The sequence below is a fragment of the Phyllostomus hastatus genome, unplaced genomic scaffold (genome assembly GCF_019186645.2).
Source record: "Phyllostomus hastatus isolate PE091 unplaced genomic scaffold, TTU_PhHast_1.1 phas_scaffold_345, whole genome shotgun sequence".
In the NCBI taxonomy this organism is placed as follows: Eukaryota; Metazoa; Chordata; class Mammalia; order Chiroptera; family Phyllostomidae; genus Phyllostomus; species Phyllostomus hastatus.
The window spans coordinates 3699195-3718190 of NW_025334024.1; the positions used below are offsets into that span (position 1 = coordinate 3699195).

Below are 18996 nucleotides of genomic sequence, written 5' to 3' on the forward strand. Positions count from 1 at the left end.
TGCCGGTGAAGCCACCAGAGGAGAGGACGGCTCCCCTTATAAAGATGCCAGTGCTCGCCTGGGCAGCACAGAGACTAAAACTGAAACAACAGAGATCAGCACGGCCCCTGCGCAAGGATGGCACACAAATTCGTGAGGCGTTCCGTATTTCTGTACAGTTTCCCAGAGAGACCAAGACTCTCTCAGGAATCAGTTACATTTCCAACACCAAGTGACCGTGATATGCGTATACGAGTTCCTTTTAGAAAAAAAAAGCAGCAGCCAGGGGGCGGTCCTCGGGAACCAGGGGAGAATGGGGGCCCTCCCAATGCTCCCAACCCGCTCACCCTCCGCACCGGCCACCCTCTCCCGTCCCCTCCGGAGTCAGGGCCCTCAGCCCCACTGTCTGTGCGAGGGTGCGGGTGGGGGTGCATAGCAAGTTGGGGGGAAACTCTGGCCAAACAATGAAATTCCCTGAAATGAAGCAGCTCAGGGCCCTGCACTTTGGGATCGGGCACTCTCCTGAGATCTGACTGAAGCACCAGACCTTCTGCCAGAGATCATCAGGATGACCCCACCGTGCCACCGGGGTCAGAGGGGCTCTGCACGCTGGGAGGATGAGGGAAGGGCAGGCGGCCGGGCCCCTTCTCCAACTCGGTCTCCAGTGGCCCCTGCAACACAGGGTGTGACCTGGCTCCGGTCTCCAACACCAGGACAAAGGGGCTTTCCCACAGTCCCGGCTAAAGCTCCCCTACTACCCCCCAAAGGGCACCCAGCCTCCCACTGTCCTCAGTCCACTTCTGCGAGCCTGTCCTTTCCCCCAAGAATGCCATCTCAGGTCCCCCACTGCCAGGCCATGCAGTGAGTACAGTCTTATCCCATTTATCCCCCTCGGACCCTCGGGGACAGCAGTGTCCCCATTTTACAGCCCGGAAAACATGTTCCAAGAGGCAAAGTGAGATGCTGAGGGTCACAGGGCAGGTAAGGTGGGGCCAGGGCATGCACCCTGGCCTGACCCTGAGGGCCACCTCTTTCCCCACTAAGAGCCAGACTGTGGTGCTTGTCCTCCGCCTGCACGTGCTGTCTAGCCCCCCACACCCTGTCACTCACTCACTCACTCACACATACACACACCCCGTCACTCACTCACACACTGACAACCAGACACACACCCTGTCACTCACTCACTCACACACTGACACACACAGACCCCGTCACTCACTCACACACTGACAAATACACACACACACCCCATCACTCACTCACTCACACACTGACAACCACATACACACCCCCGTCACTCACACTGACACACACACACACACCCCCGTCATTTACTCACACACTGACAACCACACACACACCCCCGTCACTCACACTGACACACACACACACACCCCCGTCATTCACTCACACACTGACAACCACACACACACCCCCGTCACTCACACTGACACACACACACACACCCCCGTCATTCACTCACACACTGACAAATACACACACACACCCATCACTCACTCACACATTGACAACCACACACACACTGTCACTCACTCACTCACTCACACACTGACAACCACACGCACACCCCGTCACTCACACACTCACACACACACACTCCCTGTCACTCACATACTGTCAACCCCCACACACACATGCTCTCCATCACTCAGACACTGACAACCCCACACACACACCCCGTCACTCACTCACACACTGACAACCACACACACTCCCTGTCACTCACACTGACAACCACACACACACACACACACTCCCTGTCACTCACTCACACAACCACACACACACTCCCCATCACTCAGACACTGACAACCACAAACACCCCCCCTCACTCACTCAGACACTGACAACCACAAACACACTGTCACTCACTCACACACTCACAACCACACACATACACCCCATCACTCACACACTAACCACACACACTTCCTGTCACTCATACACTGACAACCACACACACACTCTGACATGCACATATTGTCACTCACAATCTCTTACACTCACACACTGTCACTCACACACCCATTCACACACTCACACACAATGCCTCATAAGTGTTATTCCCGAGGAGAACTGGAGAACAAATAGCAGGGACCCTCCCCCCACCCCGAGGAGCCGGGGAAGCTCAAACACACCAGGCTCTGGCCAGGCTCCCCTACAGCTCTGCCAGCATTGCCTACGCCCCGCCCAGCCCGGGGCCCGCACCCGGAGCCAGGCATCCAGCCCACAGCCCTCGCTTTTGCACCCAGCTGAACTGCGCCCAGTTCAGCCTCATAATCGGGTCTGCAGTGCAGTGGGGGCAGACACGGGCCCAACCCATCCTGCCACAGATGAACAGGGCATTGCCTGACCTAAAGCCACCCCAGGAGGCACAGGTCGGCACCCTGGGTCTCAGGCCCTCAGGGCAGGCACTGGCAGCCACCCAGCCCCTAACCCTGAGATGAGACATCTGGGGTACACCGCTCTCTAGGTTCTGGCGAGGAGGGTGGGAGCAGGGAGGAGGAGGGAGGACAGGGGAGGCAGGGTACCCCAGGAGTACTGGGGGAGCGGGAAGTCAGTGGCCCTGGAGGTCAGGACAACTGCACCTCTTCTTAGGTGAATGTGGGCCGAGTGGCACGGGCCCTCCTGGCCCCTCCCCGAGCCCCCCTGACAACGGCCTGCCTTCCTCCAGCAAAGTGCTCGTATTAATAACAGCGGCGACAGATTTCCCCGCCTGCCTGAGTTGATAGGAGATTTATGCAGCCTGCAGAGTCGGGAAATACAGAAGTATTCCTGATAATACTTCTTGTCCTAGCAAAGGTCACGGGCAGGGCCCATCAATCCCGAGAAATAAAGAAGGCCCCGTTTTGCTTGTTCTTCGGTGAAGGAGGGGAAGAGCCTTTTAATCGCCTCATTTGGAAAGCTGGCCGGGGTTGTATGTCATCCGAATTACAGATTCAGCATTAATTGACCAGATGTGGGGGGCTCTCTCAGGGCCCCGGAGGACCATAAAGCTGTTCCCACACTGGTAATTAGCAGACAGAGCGGCCCAGGCTGGGGCACCGGCCCCGAAGTACATGGCAGGGAGGGGGGAGCAGCGGGATGATGGGGGGACACTGGTCATCCACTGGGCATGGGTTGTGACCCTGCAAGTCCAGGGGCCTGAGTGGCTCCAAGGCCTAGCCTCAACACAGCTGGACTGAGGACCAATGCCCCATAGGGGACACTGCGCCCTTAAAAGTGCGTCGGAGGGGCTCTTTGCTTCCCTGGCAGCCTCAGTGGGCACATTTCGAGGGCTGGCGTGGTTGTACCCTCCTGACGGGGCACTAAGAGGGATGCAAGGAGCCAGTTGGGGAGGGGGTCACCCCAGTGAACTGCAGCTGGGGAGGCCCCTGTCCCACCCCTAAAAGGGTGGGCTCACCAGTTAACCTCCTGGCCACTGGAAAGGCTTAGATGGCAAGGGAAGAGGGACCACCTCTTCTGCAGAGAGCCAGGCAGACCGAGGGTGGCGGGTTATAGAGGGGCAGCTACAGGGATGACACTAGAACACGGAACAACCTGTCCAGCAGGGCCAGTGGCTGAGGCAGGGCCCGAGCTGCCTGTCCTGCAAACCCTTAACTCTTTACTTGCTGTACATGAAACAGTCTCGGGGAGGGGACTCGAGGGAGAGTTCAGGAAGGTATGGGTGGGGAAGATGGGGACCACCAGCCCAGATCAAGTATCACCCGCCTGGCAGTAATGACTCCTTGGGGACACCTTGGCAGGGGTGGGAGACCTTTCTCTGGTCCTAACTGCCACCCTTCCAACCAACAATGGGGCAAGACCAACAAGGGGCCTGACCTAAGAAGCCCCCACCACACCCGGGGCCCAGGGAAGGTGGGGGGCACGCAGGCTGGCCCCCAGGACCCCAGCAGGTGCATCTGTGCCCCTGCCCAGCCCCCGTGGAGCCCGACCACCCGGGGCCCCACGTGCACACTGCTACCCAACCCATCCTGCTGCGATGTGTTTTATGAACATGCAGATGGCGTGGCCAGGGCCAGGGGGGAGGCTCTACCTTGGGATAAGAAATTAACACTGGCAAACAGCAAATTTACTGCATGTATTTTCATTTTCCTAATACTAGCACCATCTGCTAGCAATTGGGGCTCCGCATCGCTGTTTTCCCCTTTATTTCTCCAGCCCGCTCTTTATTTATTTATTTATTTATTTATTTTTTCAGTTTTGCAGCTGGGCCCTCCAGCTACCCACGGGAGTGGGGTTTAATCCTCCCACCAGAGCATCCAGACTGTGACCAGCAGCCTGTGACCCCTGCCCGGGCCAAGGGCCACCCTAGTTCTGTCCTCAGGCAGTAAGCGGCGGAGGCGCCCTCCCGATTCCAGGCCCCAGAGGGGTGGCGCGAGCCCAGGGAGATAGACTTCCACCAACCCACGCTCTGAACTGAGGCAGCTCCATCAAACCCAGCCAGATCCAGGCCCTGGGCAGCTGTAGGCACTTATTTCTCCCTTGCTGCTTACTAGAATTATTTAAAATTAAGAAGTTAGCTACTGTGCTCCCCCACGCCCACCCCAGGCAGGAGAGTGACGTGGGGCTGGAGGCTTCAGGAGGGCCCGGGACACGAATGGCCCATCTGCACAGAAGAGAGGAGGGGGCAGACGCCTTAAGCTTCCTTTTTCTAGGGGAAAAGTGGGCCCTTCACAGGTGTGTGGCCACCACTGTGCGTGCAGTGTGCACGGTGCGTGCACTGGTCTCAGAGCTGGGTAGTGGGGGTGCTGCTCGTCCATGAAACTGGGAATGGTGGGCACGAAGTCAGAGCCCCGTGGGACCTGGAGCGCCTTTGGGGAGCAGCTGTGACTCTTGGCCACGCAGCCTGGTGGTGGGATGGCCAGTGCGGCTCCTCCCAGAGGGAGGGGGTCTCCGGGAGAACACGCCCCAGGGCCAGCTGGAGTAGAGCCCACCGGGGGGGTGGGCGAGACCACAGAAAGGAGAGGGCAGGACAGCGGCCTGGGGGGAAGGCCTTCCCTCTCCCTGGAAACCTGTCCTTGGCTGGAGCCCACCAAGCCCAGGACCTCTTTACACTGCAGAGCTGGAGGGACCTCTTGGCTTAAGGCAAAGGACTGAATGGTAAGTCCTAACCCCCAGGACCTTGAATGTGACCTCATTTAGGACTAGGGTTCTTGCAGATGTAATTAATCAGTTCAGATGAGATCAGACTGGAGTAGGGTGGGCCTAAATCCCACATGACTGGGTCATTACTTTAAGAAATCGGGCACAGGCACGCAGAGAGGGAGGTCCTTATAAAGAGAGAAACAGAAGGCGGCCGTTGGCATGCCAGGGCGCAAGGCCTGAACAGACACTTCCCTCATGGCCCTCAGGAGAAACCAGCCCCTCTGAGGGCCACCTTGTCGCTGCACTCCTGCCCGGAGGGGATACACTGCACTTGTTTTTTAAGCCATGCAGTTTGTGGTACTTTGTTACGGCAGGCCCAGGAAACCGGCCCCTTTCTCATCACCTGACTTGAAACAAACTCGCACCTCTGGTAAGCCTCAGCTTCCTCATCTGTAAAATGGGTACCACCAATGTTTTACCTCATTGGCAATGGATGGAAACTTTGTTATTGATAGTATGGCTATCTACTGTTCTAGGCACTTTATGTTTAATCCCTGCAAAGCCAACTCCCACCGTGAGCTAGGTTCTTCTTTGACCCCCAATTACAGGCAAGGCACCTGAGGCACAAAGAGGCCAAGTAACTTGCCCCAGGTCACACAGCCAGTAAGTGGCAGTGCCAGGAGTGACCCCGAGCAGGCGAGCTCTGAGTCCAGTGCTCCTTCGTGCAGCACCGCATCACACCCCTGTGCCAGCAAGGCAGTAGCTGGGGCCTGGCTCGGTGCCCAGCGGGGAGTGCTCGGGAAGGACAGCTGTCATCACCTCCAGCTTGCAGACGAGGCACCTGAGGCCTGGAGAGGGGAAGGTGACTTGCCCACGGCCACACAGGAGGCAAGCCTCAGAGCCAGGATACGCTCACTCTCCTGATGCCAGACTTGGCTTGGAACAAGGCAGGAAAACTGCCTTCCGTCCAACCCCAAATAAAGATACAGCTGGGCAGAAAAACGCCCCCGAACTAACCATGTGCCAAAGCAAGAGACTGCAGAACCTGCCGCCAACACCGTGGAGAATCCTGCAATCCTGACCTCCTTGGTGTCCCCAACTGCATCTCCTGGCATGTGTCCCCCAGCTTTGGGTTCCATCCCTGGGAGTCCTGAAGATGCCACCTTGGCCGCCACGCAGGAGGGCCCCCAAAAAAGAGGAAAGGGAAAAGAAAAGCCCCAGGCGAGGCGAGTCAGGCCCTTTCGAGAGCCAGGGTGGAGTGCAGAGCCTCCTGGACAGGCCTCTGGCCTCTGCGGCCCCTGGGGACCAACGGGCAGAGACCTCCAGGTCCTAGGATATCAGTGTCACCCAGGCTCGGCAAGCCAAGCTGCAGAAGGTGGCCCACTGCAGGCCGAGCATTCTATGGTCCTGTCCTCCTGAGACCACAGCAGGTGGAGGCTGCATGGCTGTCCCCCCTCCCTCCTGTCAAACCACTCGCAGTTCATCCTTCCTCCCCCCACCACACCTCCAAAAAAATGCCCTGGCACATTTTTGTTCCCATGGGCAACAGGGAGGGAAGAGGACCCAGCCCCGCACAACAGGACTTGGCCCTAGAGCACTTCCTGGTCCACCGTGGCGAGGGGTCTGTCACTGGTGACGGCCAGATCGCGTGCACCCCACTCTTTACTTCCACGCGGGCCTGGGGCGCGTGTTGGACTGGAGCTGGGCGGGCGGGGGGGAGGTGAGGCAGCCTCCACACTGACTCGAGCTTCGTTCAGACAGAAAGAAACCACCCCCACCCCCCACCCCCGCTCAGCCAGCGCTGCCCCCAGCCAGAGGGGGAAGCCAGAGCATGAGATTGGAGGATAAAATTTGATTTGAAAGAATTTTATTGCTCAGACCAATGATGGCTTTAAATATTAAAATGGCACAAAACGAAGGGGGAATGGAAAAGCAGTACCAAGAACCAGCCTCAGTCAGCTTTTGCCAAATGCACTGCCATCTGAGAAAGAACGAGCGTTTGGAGAGAAAAGGACTGTGGGGGGGCGGGGGGGTTCTGCCTCCCCGATCATCCTGCTCTACAGACGTTTTCAAAGCAGCGTCCTGGATCTCCCAAACCTTACCCGGAGACAGGTAATACATTCATTATTGATGGATCAGTACCCAGAGAGTGTAAATTACTGAAACAAACACGGCATAATTAGGGCATTAGAGGGAGCGTGGAGGGAAGGCAGGGTATGCCACGCTTGGCTGTGGCTTTCATCTTTGCAGGTGTTCATCTCGGTGGCAGCCAGCATCCCAGCCTGCTTACCATATGCACATCCCAGCTAGCCAGTTCTCAGCTGGGAGGTCCACTGGGAGCCCTCTCCTGCCCAAAAATGGGGAGCCAGGGGCCCAGACGAGCCAGGCATCTTGGGGAATGAGTGGGGGAGCGCACGTGTGCATGCACACACGCACAGAGGCACGCACTCATGCACACACACAGGCATGCACACAAAGACCAGGGCCCGTCTGCGGGCTGTGCAGCTGGCGAGCCTGTGTCCCCGTCCCCATGCATGCCCTCAGGATTTCATGACAAGAATGAAACTGATCAGGCAGCCTCCAGTTCCATAATTAGGGCCAATTGAAGGAGACAAAGAAATCTATGGAGATCACAGTGGGAAGTGGTAGCGATGAACGCTGGCTTTGAAATAGCATTTTGTACTCACTGGACCATCACTGTCTTTACATAAAAGCGGCCTGCCTCCTTTCTCTCGCTCCCTCCCCTGGGGCAGGGGCGGTGGGCCAGGAGGCAGGCTCCAGACAGCCCCTCCACCAATTGCCTTTTCTGGGTCAGGCCTCATTTCTGGTGGCACAAGAAGGAGAATGGGAAGGGGGCTAGGCCTCCTTTTGGGGTCGGTTGTGGCAGTGGGGAAAGACAAAAGGCAGGCACCTGAGTTAGAGGGAACTTGGGAAGGTGGAGAGCTTATCGGCTCTCCTGGACAGGACCTCGCGTGTGTGCGTGCACGTGCGACTACATGTGGATGCATGTGTGTGGCTATGTGTGCATGCGAAGTCATATGTGAGCATGCATGTGTAATGTTTGAGTGCCAGTGTGACCCCACACATGCGCGAGTATGAGGCGGGTGGAAGTGTGTCTGTGTCGGGGCTCCAGGGGGCCGAGGACCTTGCTGTCCAAGGAGCCCGCAGGCCCTTTCCAGACCCGGCTTCACTTCCTAGAAGTCAGGGCAACACGCCCAGCCCGGGCCCAGGACAGGGGCCCCAGAGACAGGCAAGGAAAGGCAACACTGGGGTGAACGGGCCAGAGCAGCCCATGCTGTGCACACGCCGCCCCTCGTGGGGATTCTGGAAAGAGACCCTGGCTTGGGGCCACTGCCCGCTGCCCCCGCAAGGGGGATGCGGGGCCGGGGGCCGGCAGTCCGGCCCGGCTTCACCTTCTAGAATTCCAACTGGAGACCCCCCACAACAGCACTCTCCCAGGGTGGCTGCTGGGCAGCGGGGCAGCGGGGCACGCCTGACTTGAGAGACGTCAGGGGCTCCGGGAAGCATCCCCAGCTGGCACCGCTGCAACTGTGCCAACCTGCTCGCGCACGCATGTGTGGCTTCCCTCCTCCTGCCCGCAGTAATCCTCCGACTTTACAGCAAATTATTAAAACTCACTTATATTTAATCTGCCTTCTGGAATTAATTGAATTTTTATGCTCAGCAAATGCCACAGTTTGTGCTGCCTCCCGATCGCTGGCTCGGAACAGCTAAATGACAAGGCGGCCGACCAACCGCAGGCTCTGCAGACGGGCTCTGGGGGTAAAAAGGCATTAAGAAGCAAGGAGGGGGGCTCGAGCTGCGCAGAACGGCCTGTCCCCATCCTCAGCGTCCTGAACCATGGCGAACAGAAGCTCAATTTACCAGCATGGGGAGGCCTGGGCTCAGGGCGCCCCTGGGCAGGTACTTGGGAGGGCTGTGCTCCAGAGGGCCCCCCGGAGGCAGGAGCAAGCCAGGAGGGACCCCTCCCCTAACCAAATGGGACCTCCTGGTTGGTTTTGGGCCAAGGAAGCTTCACCCACCCCAAGTGACAGGGCTCTGGCCAGCCTCCAAAGAAACCCGAAGAACACCATCTCCTTTCCTGCACTTGGCACTTGAGCGGTGGCACACGCGGGAGCTCCCCGATCCCCCAGAACCCCAGCCAACTCCTGCAGCGGAGTTCCACCCCGCAGGCACCGAGGATCCAAGGTCACACAGAATCCTGGCACGCTCCCTTCCTGCCGGGACACATTAATCTGGGGGTGCTGACACCTCGGGAAGGAGGGGTCGTGTTTGCAGAGCCCTGCTTGGGGTGCTAAGTGCATCCTCTCCCATCTGCCAGGTTCAGAGTTCTAAGTGAGATGACACCAAGGCTCACACGGAAGAGGCTAAGTGTCTGCTCCCGCCCGCTCCTGCCCACTCCCACCCCTTCCTGCCCGATCTGTGCCAGCAGCCCACTAATGGGAGGGAAGCGGTGGGTCTAGGGAGCCAGGGCTGGTTTACAGATTTTGAGCAAAGTCCCCACCCCACCCCCCCCACCCGGCATCCTCACACTGGTGGTATCTGCTTCCTAACCCTGACTGATCGTCCAGTGGGACTGGGGGTTTGAGAGGTACAGACCCCAGGGACTCAGAATCAGATTTGCTTGGTGGTAGAGGGCCTGGGGATGAAGGCTGTATTTCTTAAACCTCGTGAGATCCAGGTGCAGCCAGCTGGGGCTGGGAACCTCAGCAGGTGACTCCTACGACACTGGAGGGGCTGAGCTGCATTCCCGCTGTTGGAGGGGAAGGGCACACTAAAGGAAGGCGAGAGGTCAGCCCGCTTCTCCAAGCCCAGCCGGGAAACACCACACAGCCTGACTTCGAGACCACAGATGTGCTACATTTAGTCCCTGGGATCAGAGAGAGGAAGTGAAGCAAAGCTCCACCCCCCCACCCCCCACCCTCCGCCTCCTGGACTGCCGAGCCGGCTGGCAGCACCTGTCCCTGTCCCCCTACGTGCAAACACACCCACTGCTAGTGCAAACACACACACACACTGCTACCGTGTCAGGGAGCACAGAGCCCCCAGGACCAGGCTCTCCGGCGCCCTGCCTGGGGTCCTTTCCCACAACGGGAGCTCAGACACAGGAGAGAGCCCATCATTCTGCCCCCCAGACCCCCAGAGGGCACACTCCAGGGTTCATCCCGGCCTCCACAAGTGCCACCCACCCCCCACCCCCCGCCGAGATGCAGCAGAGAGCGGGGCCTCCCCTGATCTCCCAGGCCCCTAGTCCCAGCCTGCAGGCTCTGTGGGCTCCCCTGCCACCCCCCATCCCTGAGCTGTCTGCAGCCCCGCTACCTGCCATCAGTGACGTGACCTCAGAGTCTGACTTCCCTGCCCTGACCTGTGTCTCAGGGGGTTGGGCATTGTCCCGAAAGGTGAAAGGTCACTTGTTCAATTCCCAGTCAGGGCAACTGCCTGAGTGCCAGTGCGGTCCCCAGTCAGGGAGTGTGCGAGGGGCAACGAATCAATGTTTCTCTCTCACATCAATGTTTCTCTCCCTCTCTTCCCTCTCTCTAAAAATAAAGAAAGAAAGAAAGAAAGAAAGAAAGAAAGAAAGAAAGAAAGAAAGAAAGAAAGAAAGAAAAGAAAGAGAAAGAAAGAAAGAAAGAAAGAAAAAGAGAAAGAAAGCATTTTTAAAAAGTCTGACTTCCCTGCTTGTCCTCGCTTTCCGTCTCCTGGATGGAGGCGCAGCACAAGGAGGCTTCATCTTCCCCTTAAAAGCCCCCTCTCAGGGAGGTTCCTCCATCTGCCCCCCACTCCCGGTTGCTAATGGAAGAGAGAGGGAGGCCCCCACCCCACCCCCCAGACCAGGCCATAGGTGTTTCACCATCACCTTAATACAGGTGTTCTCCAGGTCAGGCCCAGGGCCCAGCCCTGCCCCAGCCCTGCATGAAGACGAAGTCGAGATGCCCCACCACCTGGCAGGACAGGGAAAGAACACACAGCGCCACACACAGGCCACAGGGACTGTCTTGGCCAGTGCAGGCTGCCACAGCAGAACACCACGGCCTGGGGAGGGGCTTAAGCAACAGGCATCTGTTTTCTCACGGTCTGGAGGCAGGACCAGCATCCGGTGAGGGCTCTCTCCGCGGGGGCCCAGACAACCACCTTCTCACTGAGTCCTCACGTGACAGGGAGAGAGTGAGCTCTCTGGGGTCTCTTCTCGTGAGGACACTAACCCTACGGGATCAGGGCCCCACCCTTATGGCCTCATTTAACCTTAATTAATTCCTTAGGGGCAGAATGGCAGGAGGACCCGAGCTCAACAGGGAGGCAGAGAGACACTACACTGCCCTCCCTTCCTGGGGTTCGGCCGCTGCCCAGTTTCCAGGGTTCACCCCCTGCACCCCTTCTCGAATCTCTGAGCAGCATGCCCCCCAACAGCTCCTGCACACACCCCTCACTGGCTCGCTTTCCTGGAGCTCCTCCCTCTCCCTCTCACTGCAAATTCTTCCGCTGCAGGGCCGGAATACCTGAGAGACCCCAAACCGCCCCGTTTGTCTTTACTTCCCCTGAGGCTGGTGGAAGTGCTACAAACATCTACAAAATGGACATTCAGAGCTGGGGCACCTGGCCACTCAGTCCAGGAGCTGGGCCTCATCTCAGGGCCTCTGCATGTTCCCCTCACGCAGCCTGCTCGTCCCCCAGAAGCCTCTGGGGCAGCACTCTCACTCCCACGGAGGCCCCTACTCAGAAGGGCTTCCCCTGGCTGCTCTGTCAAAACCTCAACCCGCCCATTCCCCACTGCCTCTCCCCACTGTATCTCTTCTCTGGGACCCCATCCCAAAGGTGTCTCATTTACTGGGTCTGTGGACCACCTCCCCCACTCCTATGTCAGGTCAAGTATGTCAGGAATTTTTGAACACTTAGTTCAGTCCTGGATCCCCAGCACCCAGCAGGCAGTAAATGTTCAATAAATATTTGAACACTAAATGTAATGAGCTCCCCATCCATGGAGGTATTCAAGCCAAGCCTGGATGATCTTTCAGGGCTGGTTCTGACCTCAGACTTGGTAGTTCTATGCTTTTTTCCTGACCCTGATCACAGACGAACCTGCCACAGGAACCCTGGGCAAGCAGCAGAAATGGGGCTCCTTGGTGACCTCTGCACCAGGTTGAGGGGCTGGCAGCCATGCCAGAAACCAACTCTTGGGGGACGAGTCTCCCACCCTTAGGTCTGGGGAAATCCCCCAAACCCCAGCCCCAGGTTGTGACACAGCAGGACCCTGCCTGACCTATACTGTCCCCAGATCTCCAGGACATGTCACTTTGACCCTGACCGCTGCGCCCAGAGCCGACCCAGGCTCACAGCTGACACAGCTGCCTGGCAACAGGGCCAGGCTGGATTATCATACATTAAGACATAATTACTCTGTGGAAATTTACAATACAAAGCGCCCTTCCCAGCAAGTTGGCTTCGGAAGGAGCCCAAGGACACAAAGGCTGCAGTGTCTGTGACTGCTGCCACCCCCCCAGCTGGCCCCCACCAGAATTTCAAAGGAAGTGGGTGGGTTAGATTTTGTTCTAAAAAAACCCATTCTACCCACAAAGCAGAAGCCCTGTCCAGGGGAGGGCTCTCTGGTTCTCTAAGCCCCACCCAAGGGGAGAGTCTTCCTGCCTCCTAGCCCCTCTCCCAGGCCCACTCAGGTTTCCCAAGCCCCGGGGGTTTCCAGCTGGCACCCCGGGGGTCTTCCTTTCTCACACAGACGCCTCTGTGCTTGGGCTGCCCGAGGGTAGAGAGAACCCCAAACCTGGAGCTGCAACCCGGCTGTCACCTGCGAGGCATGGCCTTCCGCAGCAGGCAGGTGCTCACTGCACAGCCGTAGCAGCAGGCCAGGCGCCGTGTGAGCACCAGGACGCTCCGTGGACAGGACAAACGAGACCCCTTTCCCTGCTCTGGCGGGGTGACAGTCCCCTCAGGGAGACACTGACACACACAAAAAGTGCAAGTCAGCTGTGCAAGGAGCACACGCAGGGTGGGCTGGAGCAGTGCATGCAGAGGTCCTGAGCGGGGCCTGAGTGTGCTGATGGGTGCGGGGTGGAGCACAGCAGCAGCACGAAGGCTGTGGGCTCTTACCCCGAAGGGGGTTGGGAACAAGGGCCACCTGATCTGCGGAAAGGGACGGCTCAGCCTGCTGTTCGGGGAAAGGCAGGCCGGGGTTCATACCCTGCTTCTACCCTTCCACGCAGTTCGTCAGCCCTGTAAGCCCCCCTTTGAAAAGTCCTCACCCGAGGATATATTTTTATTGATTTTACAGAGGAAGGAAAAGAGATGGAGAGAAATATCGATGTGAGAGAGAAACATCAATCAGCTGCCTCCCATACCCGCCCCACTGGGTACTGAACCTACAACCTAGGTGTGTGCCCTGACCGGGGATTGAACCCACAGTCTTTCGGTGTATGGGAGGGAGCAACCTGGCCAGGGCACAGTTCTTTAAGCCCTTTCAGCCTCTGTTCCTTTCCGTGAGGGAAAACAGTAACAGCAACCACAGAACGTGCCGTGAAGCCCGAGAGAATGTGAGCAACAGGAGGAGAAGGGCGGGGAGAGAGCCCTGTCTGTAAAATGGGTACCGGCCCTGGCCATCGTCCACCTGGCATAGAGGGACCAAAGGCCTGGCGACCTGTGCCTCTGCCTGTCATCTGGGAGCCGAGGTGCTTGGCCCTGGCCCCGAGTGGGCTCACCGCTGGGCTGCACTGGGGCCCTGCGGCCAGCCATGCTAAGGATGTTATCAGCGGCATTAAGGTGCAAAAACTGATTAGGGCTATTTATCCTCTGGCCATAAACCCAGGGGCAACTGTGCAGCTGGGGCAGCTGTCCCAGCTACCCTCCCAGGTGTCAACACGCAGTATCTGGGGCTGCTCGGGAAGTCCTGGGAGAGGCTCCTGCCAATCACCGCAGCGCACTGGGTGCCAACAGGCGGGGGGCTGGGAGGAGGCGGCACTTATCTGAGGAATCACAGGGCCTTTCACCAGCCTCTTGGGCCCCTGGAGAACAAAGGCGGGCGTGCTCCCAACGCCAGGTGGCTGACAGCTAAGAGAGAGGCTCGGCGAGGGAAGGGACTTGCTAGAGTCACAGAGCACAGCACCGGCCACCTGACACTGCCCGGGTGCCCACCCAGGGCTCTCCCTATGAAAGGGGACGAAGCAGAGGGCAAACAAGCCTTCCTGCCGTTAGCAGTCAGCCCAACAGGCTCCGACCGGCTTGCAGGACTCAGCCGAGGTTTACAAAGTGCTCAGACCCCAGGAACAACCTAGAACCCCAGCCTTTATCTGAACTGCTGGGGGTGGGGGGGACCCTGACTCCTCCCCCACACTCTTGAGTGAAGATAAAAGAAACATCAGTTCCAGCTCAAAGGTAGGGCCCACCACCTGACAGGCCTTCTGAAGGGTGCCGCCCACTGAGCTGGGTAACCTGGACCTGCCAAGTGACCTTAGACCTCTGTGCCACTGTCACACCCCAGACAGGCGACTTTGCCTTTCTGGGCTCAGCTCCTTCCTCTGTGAGATGGAGACAGCCCTGGGGTGACGAGAGGACAAACCAGGCTGACAAAGGGACTGCTCAGCATGGGGCGCACAGCGGGTGCGCAGAGGCCCTGGGCTGCAGCAGGACGGGTCCTCCCCACAGCCAGCCCTCTCGCCTGCTCTGCTCTCACTGGCCCTGAACCGTCTCCTCCACCTCCTATGAAGGGCCTTGTGCCTGCGGCAGCAGGCAGAAACAAAAGTGCCTTCAATGCACAGCGCATTTCTCAGGGAGGATCTTTACCACGGTTCTGCCGTCCCTGCCCGAGACGCTCACCGCCGGGCAGGCTGGCATCCCTGCTTCCCACCACGCACCAGGAAAAGAACCTCGGAACGGGGACCTGCGTCTACGACGAGCTTGGTTCCCGGCTGGCACTGGAACGGGTGGCCCCTCTTCTAGGACCTTTGGTGGTCTTCCAGGACGTGGGACTAGGGTGACACAAAGCCCCTACACAGTGCCTGCTGCCAGGGAAGCGCCCGCTCATTTGTACAAGCCAGGCAGCATGGCCAGAAAGAGGAAGGGGCTGCCATGGTAGCCCAGTGACCACCCAGGGGCCCCGTTGCATGTCCCTTGGGGGTTGCCATGGCTGAGCAGCACAGAAGCACAAAGTTCCCAAGGTCACACTGGGCATGGCCAAGGCAAGCCAGGAACCCAAAGCGCAACCCCGGGACACAGCAGCCATCAGATCTCTTCCCTGCTTAGGAAGGAGAGGGGCTTTAAAACTCTACTCCAGGCATTAACCTGCCATCGTGTGCATCTCACAGCCCTGCTCTTAGAAGGCTGAGTCTAAGCAGTGGTCTGGAGAACGTCCCTCTGGGAGGGGGCTGAGCAGCCTACTGGGGCTGGAGGGAGCCGGCCAGGTCAGCTCAGGACTCTGCACGTCCAGTGCAGTCCCCAGCACCATGCAAAAGCAGCCCAAGGCGAAGGGTGTCCAGAGAGAGAGCCAGCGCCTGGCTTCTGCTTGCTTTAAAAGGCAACCTTACTTCTGCACTCATTTTTATTCAAAGTCCTTTTTAGAAAGATGAACTCTTTCCTCTTGGATTCATAAAACCCATCTGTTTGCAAATTCCAGCTACATCTGAGACCAGTCCCTTCAGACATGCCTTTCTCTCTGGAATCCATGCAACTCAGCCGCATTCAGTAATATTGTGTATTAAGGACGCGCCATAAAAAATAAATTGCATTGTAAAAGGGGCCCCTTAACAGACAACCTTGGCTCTAGGGTTAAATGTCTAATTTCATACTGTGATCCTCAGCGAGAGCAGATAAATCAAAGCACACCTGGGACCCGGAGCCGCTCCCACAGGGCTCCAGCCGGGCGCGGAGCGGGTAGACAGGGCCAGGGGTAAGGAACCTCCTGCAGGTAAGTTCCCCCTCTGCTGCTTTAGTACCAGGAGGTTCCTTGGGACCAAGCGCTCCCAAGACAGCTGTCAGACACATTAAAAAACAGGAAGGAAAAAAAACCACGCGCGCGCGCACACACACACAAGGCAACGTACCAAATGCTAAAATATCATGAAAATTCAAACAGCTAAAACAAATATAACCATAAAAAGACTGGAATCCTAGAAAAGCGATCTCTGCAATTAAGCAGTTTTCTGCAATATAGTGATAATCACCTAATTATACTATTAATGACAGTTCAACCTGCTTTGAAATAAAAGGACATTCTTCCATAACAGGATGCCAGCTGTTAGTTACAGATGTCAAACATCTTTAGAGCATTATTAGTAAGGGGGGAAAACCTATAAAAGGAACACATCCATATTACCCCCCCCCGGCCCCCACAGAAAAAATCCTCCTCCTCAGCCACGTGGCTGTGCGGGGCCCGAGTGGAAAGTGAGGTGCCCAGGCCCAAGTGGGGGATCAGAGGAAGGGACAGCGTGAGGGCACGACTCCCTCACCCACAGCCACATGCGCTGGCGACACCTGATGAAATGAGGAGAGTCTGTATATATTTTAACAGCATCATCGATTCCTTCCAGGGAAATAATCTCCGGAACCAGGATGTTGGTGCGGAAATAGATCTCCCTGTGGTTCTGCCAACGTGCCCCGGAAATCCCACATTGTGGGATTCCTGGTGGCAGAGAGCGGTTAGCTGCAGCCAGATCTGGAAGAACCGCAGGTCACCCGAGGTGACAGCCGCCCACCCGCCTGCCGGCCGCCCTGGGCCCTGCATACATATGTTCGGCTCACTCCTGACAGTATTTCTTCCAACTCTGTGCGCCTTTGACATTCAGGAGCGCCAAGGTGTAATAAATATCCAACTTTGTCTTCTGACAATAGCCAGCCACATTTAATTAACTGGAGCGTAAAAGGCTGGGGAGGAGGGGAGAGGGGACGCAAGGAGCAGCCACAGAGGGAGGGGATTAACCTTTCAAGCAAGCTGCTGGCTGCGGGGCAGGGGTCGGCCAGCCTCGTCAGGAGGGTGCACTCTGGTCAATCTAAAGGGGGCGCTGAGGGTTACATCCCCCCCCATCCCAGCAGATCCTGATAACCTTGTCAGGTTGGGGGGGGAGGGACATCTCCAGGGTGGCGAGGACAAATGCCAGGCTGACTCCTACTTGAGCGACGCAGGGGTGAGGAGGAGACCCTCCGGGGGCTGTCTTCAAGGAAGCACAAGAGAAACCCGCCCGAATCCAAGCAGAGCTGGACAGTGCTTTCTAAAGAGCACTGCCACGTCCCCAAACCCATTTGCCAGAGGACTCTGGGTGCCGTGGCTGAGCAGCCCTTTCGAGGCGAGGAAGAGATGCCCGGACAGGAACTGTGTGGTGTTAGGATCTCTCCTGCCAGGTCATTCACTCGGTGGCCTCCTGACCCCTGGGCCTTGTCAAGAGGAGCAAGGGGCAGCTTTGTGGCCTCTGGGTACTGCTGGCCTGTGGGGATTAAGCCTGAGGCTTTAATGGGGTAGAAGAGGCCACATCAGAGGGCAGGAAAGGATTTTGGAGCTGCTAAAAGGCAGGCTGGTGTTAGGAGGAGCTCTCCTCATGGTGCTCAGACTTGCTGTGTGGCCCTGGGTAAGTCACTTTCCCTCTCTGGGCTACAGCTGAAAAAGAGACCCTGGGATTTTCCCAGGCTGGATTCTCAGAGACAGAGCTAAGGAAAAGCATTCTGGAGGGCCATTTATCCCATTTACAACTTCCATGGCTGACCCTCAATAGCTTCCTTTCTCTTCCACAAGAGCTCGGGGCCAAGCCAGCTCTGTACCAGCTGGCCACCCTCCAAGAAAAACTCAGGCTCGGCGTGGCCTGTCAGGGCCAGACGGGAGGCCTGGGTACCCCTCTCCCCTCAGTGGAGACCAGCCTCTCTGCACTCAGCCCTCTGGAACCCGAGCTCCTGGGGCAGCCCGAGTCTGCCCTGCCCCAGTTCTCCAGAAACTCCCACCCACAGGAGGCAGGCAGACGTCACGCGTGGGTCCCAGCCTTCGCCCCTTGTTCTATGACACTTGGCTTTGGAGAAATTTCCCTTGAATCCCCAGGAAGTTCCCCAGAACCACATGAAGGATGACATTTGGCTCCTTCCAAGTGAATCCATTCTGAGCACTGAAGCCAAAGGAGGGAAAACGCTTCCCAGGCAGAGACGGGAAAAGCCCGGTGCTGCCGGCAGAGGCTCAGCCTCCCCTGCTGAGATGGCCCTGGCGCTGCTATTAATAACTGCAACCGAAGTCTTCACTTAGCTCCTTAGTGATTCCAGTTAAGATGAGTCACTTGATACAGAAAAAGAGCAGGTCCAAGGGACATGGCTCCATTTTACAGCAGCGAAAAGTAAGGCACAAGAAAGGAGTCTGGTAGCTCCACAAATGGTTAAATCTGATCCAGCAACTTCACTCTGGGGTGTGCGCTCAAGAGAAACAGAAACACCCACCTACACAAGCTCTGGTACGTGACCGCTCACAGCAGCACTATTCATAACCGGCAACACGGGGAAATAGCCTGACTGTCCGCTGACGACGAGTGAACCCCATACCACTAGGCATTGCTCAGCCATAAAGAGGAACGAAGTCCCGGCTCGCGCAACGGCAAGGGATGAGCCTCGAAAACACTGTGCGGAGCGGAAGAAGCCAGGCACAGCATGGGTTCTACACTGCATGTACACTGCATGTGGTCCATGCGAGCGTGAACCGCCCAGAACAAGCAGACCCGCGAGACGGAGAGCACGGCGGGGGTCGTCCAGGGCTCGGACGCCGCAGTGAAACGGGGAGCGATTCCCAACGGGCGCAGTGTTTCTTCTGGGGCGAGAGAGCCCGTCCCGGAACCAGGCAAGCGGTGGGCGCACAGCTTTGTGACTGTGAAAAACCACTGAATTTCACTTTTTTAAAAAAATTCTCACCCGAGGACATGC

General features: G+C 57.6%; 1 protein-coding gene and 1 non-coding gene across 8 annotated transcripts in view; one reads left to right on the forward strand and one right to left on the reverse strand.

The window, feature by feature from the left end:
* GSE1 (Gse1 coiled-coil protein) overlaps positions 1-18996 on the reverse strand; it is a 412948-nt gene that overhangs the window by 75745 nt on the left and 318207 nt on the right. The gene's annotated exons all lie outside the window — the stretch shown is intronic.
* Positions 51-152, forward strand: LOC123806219. Its single transcript, XR_006783453.1, has one exon. It is a non-coding gene; the product is annotated as a U6 spliceosomal RNA (small nuclear RNA).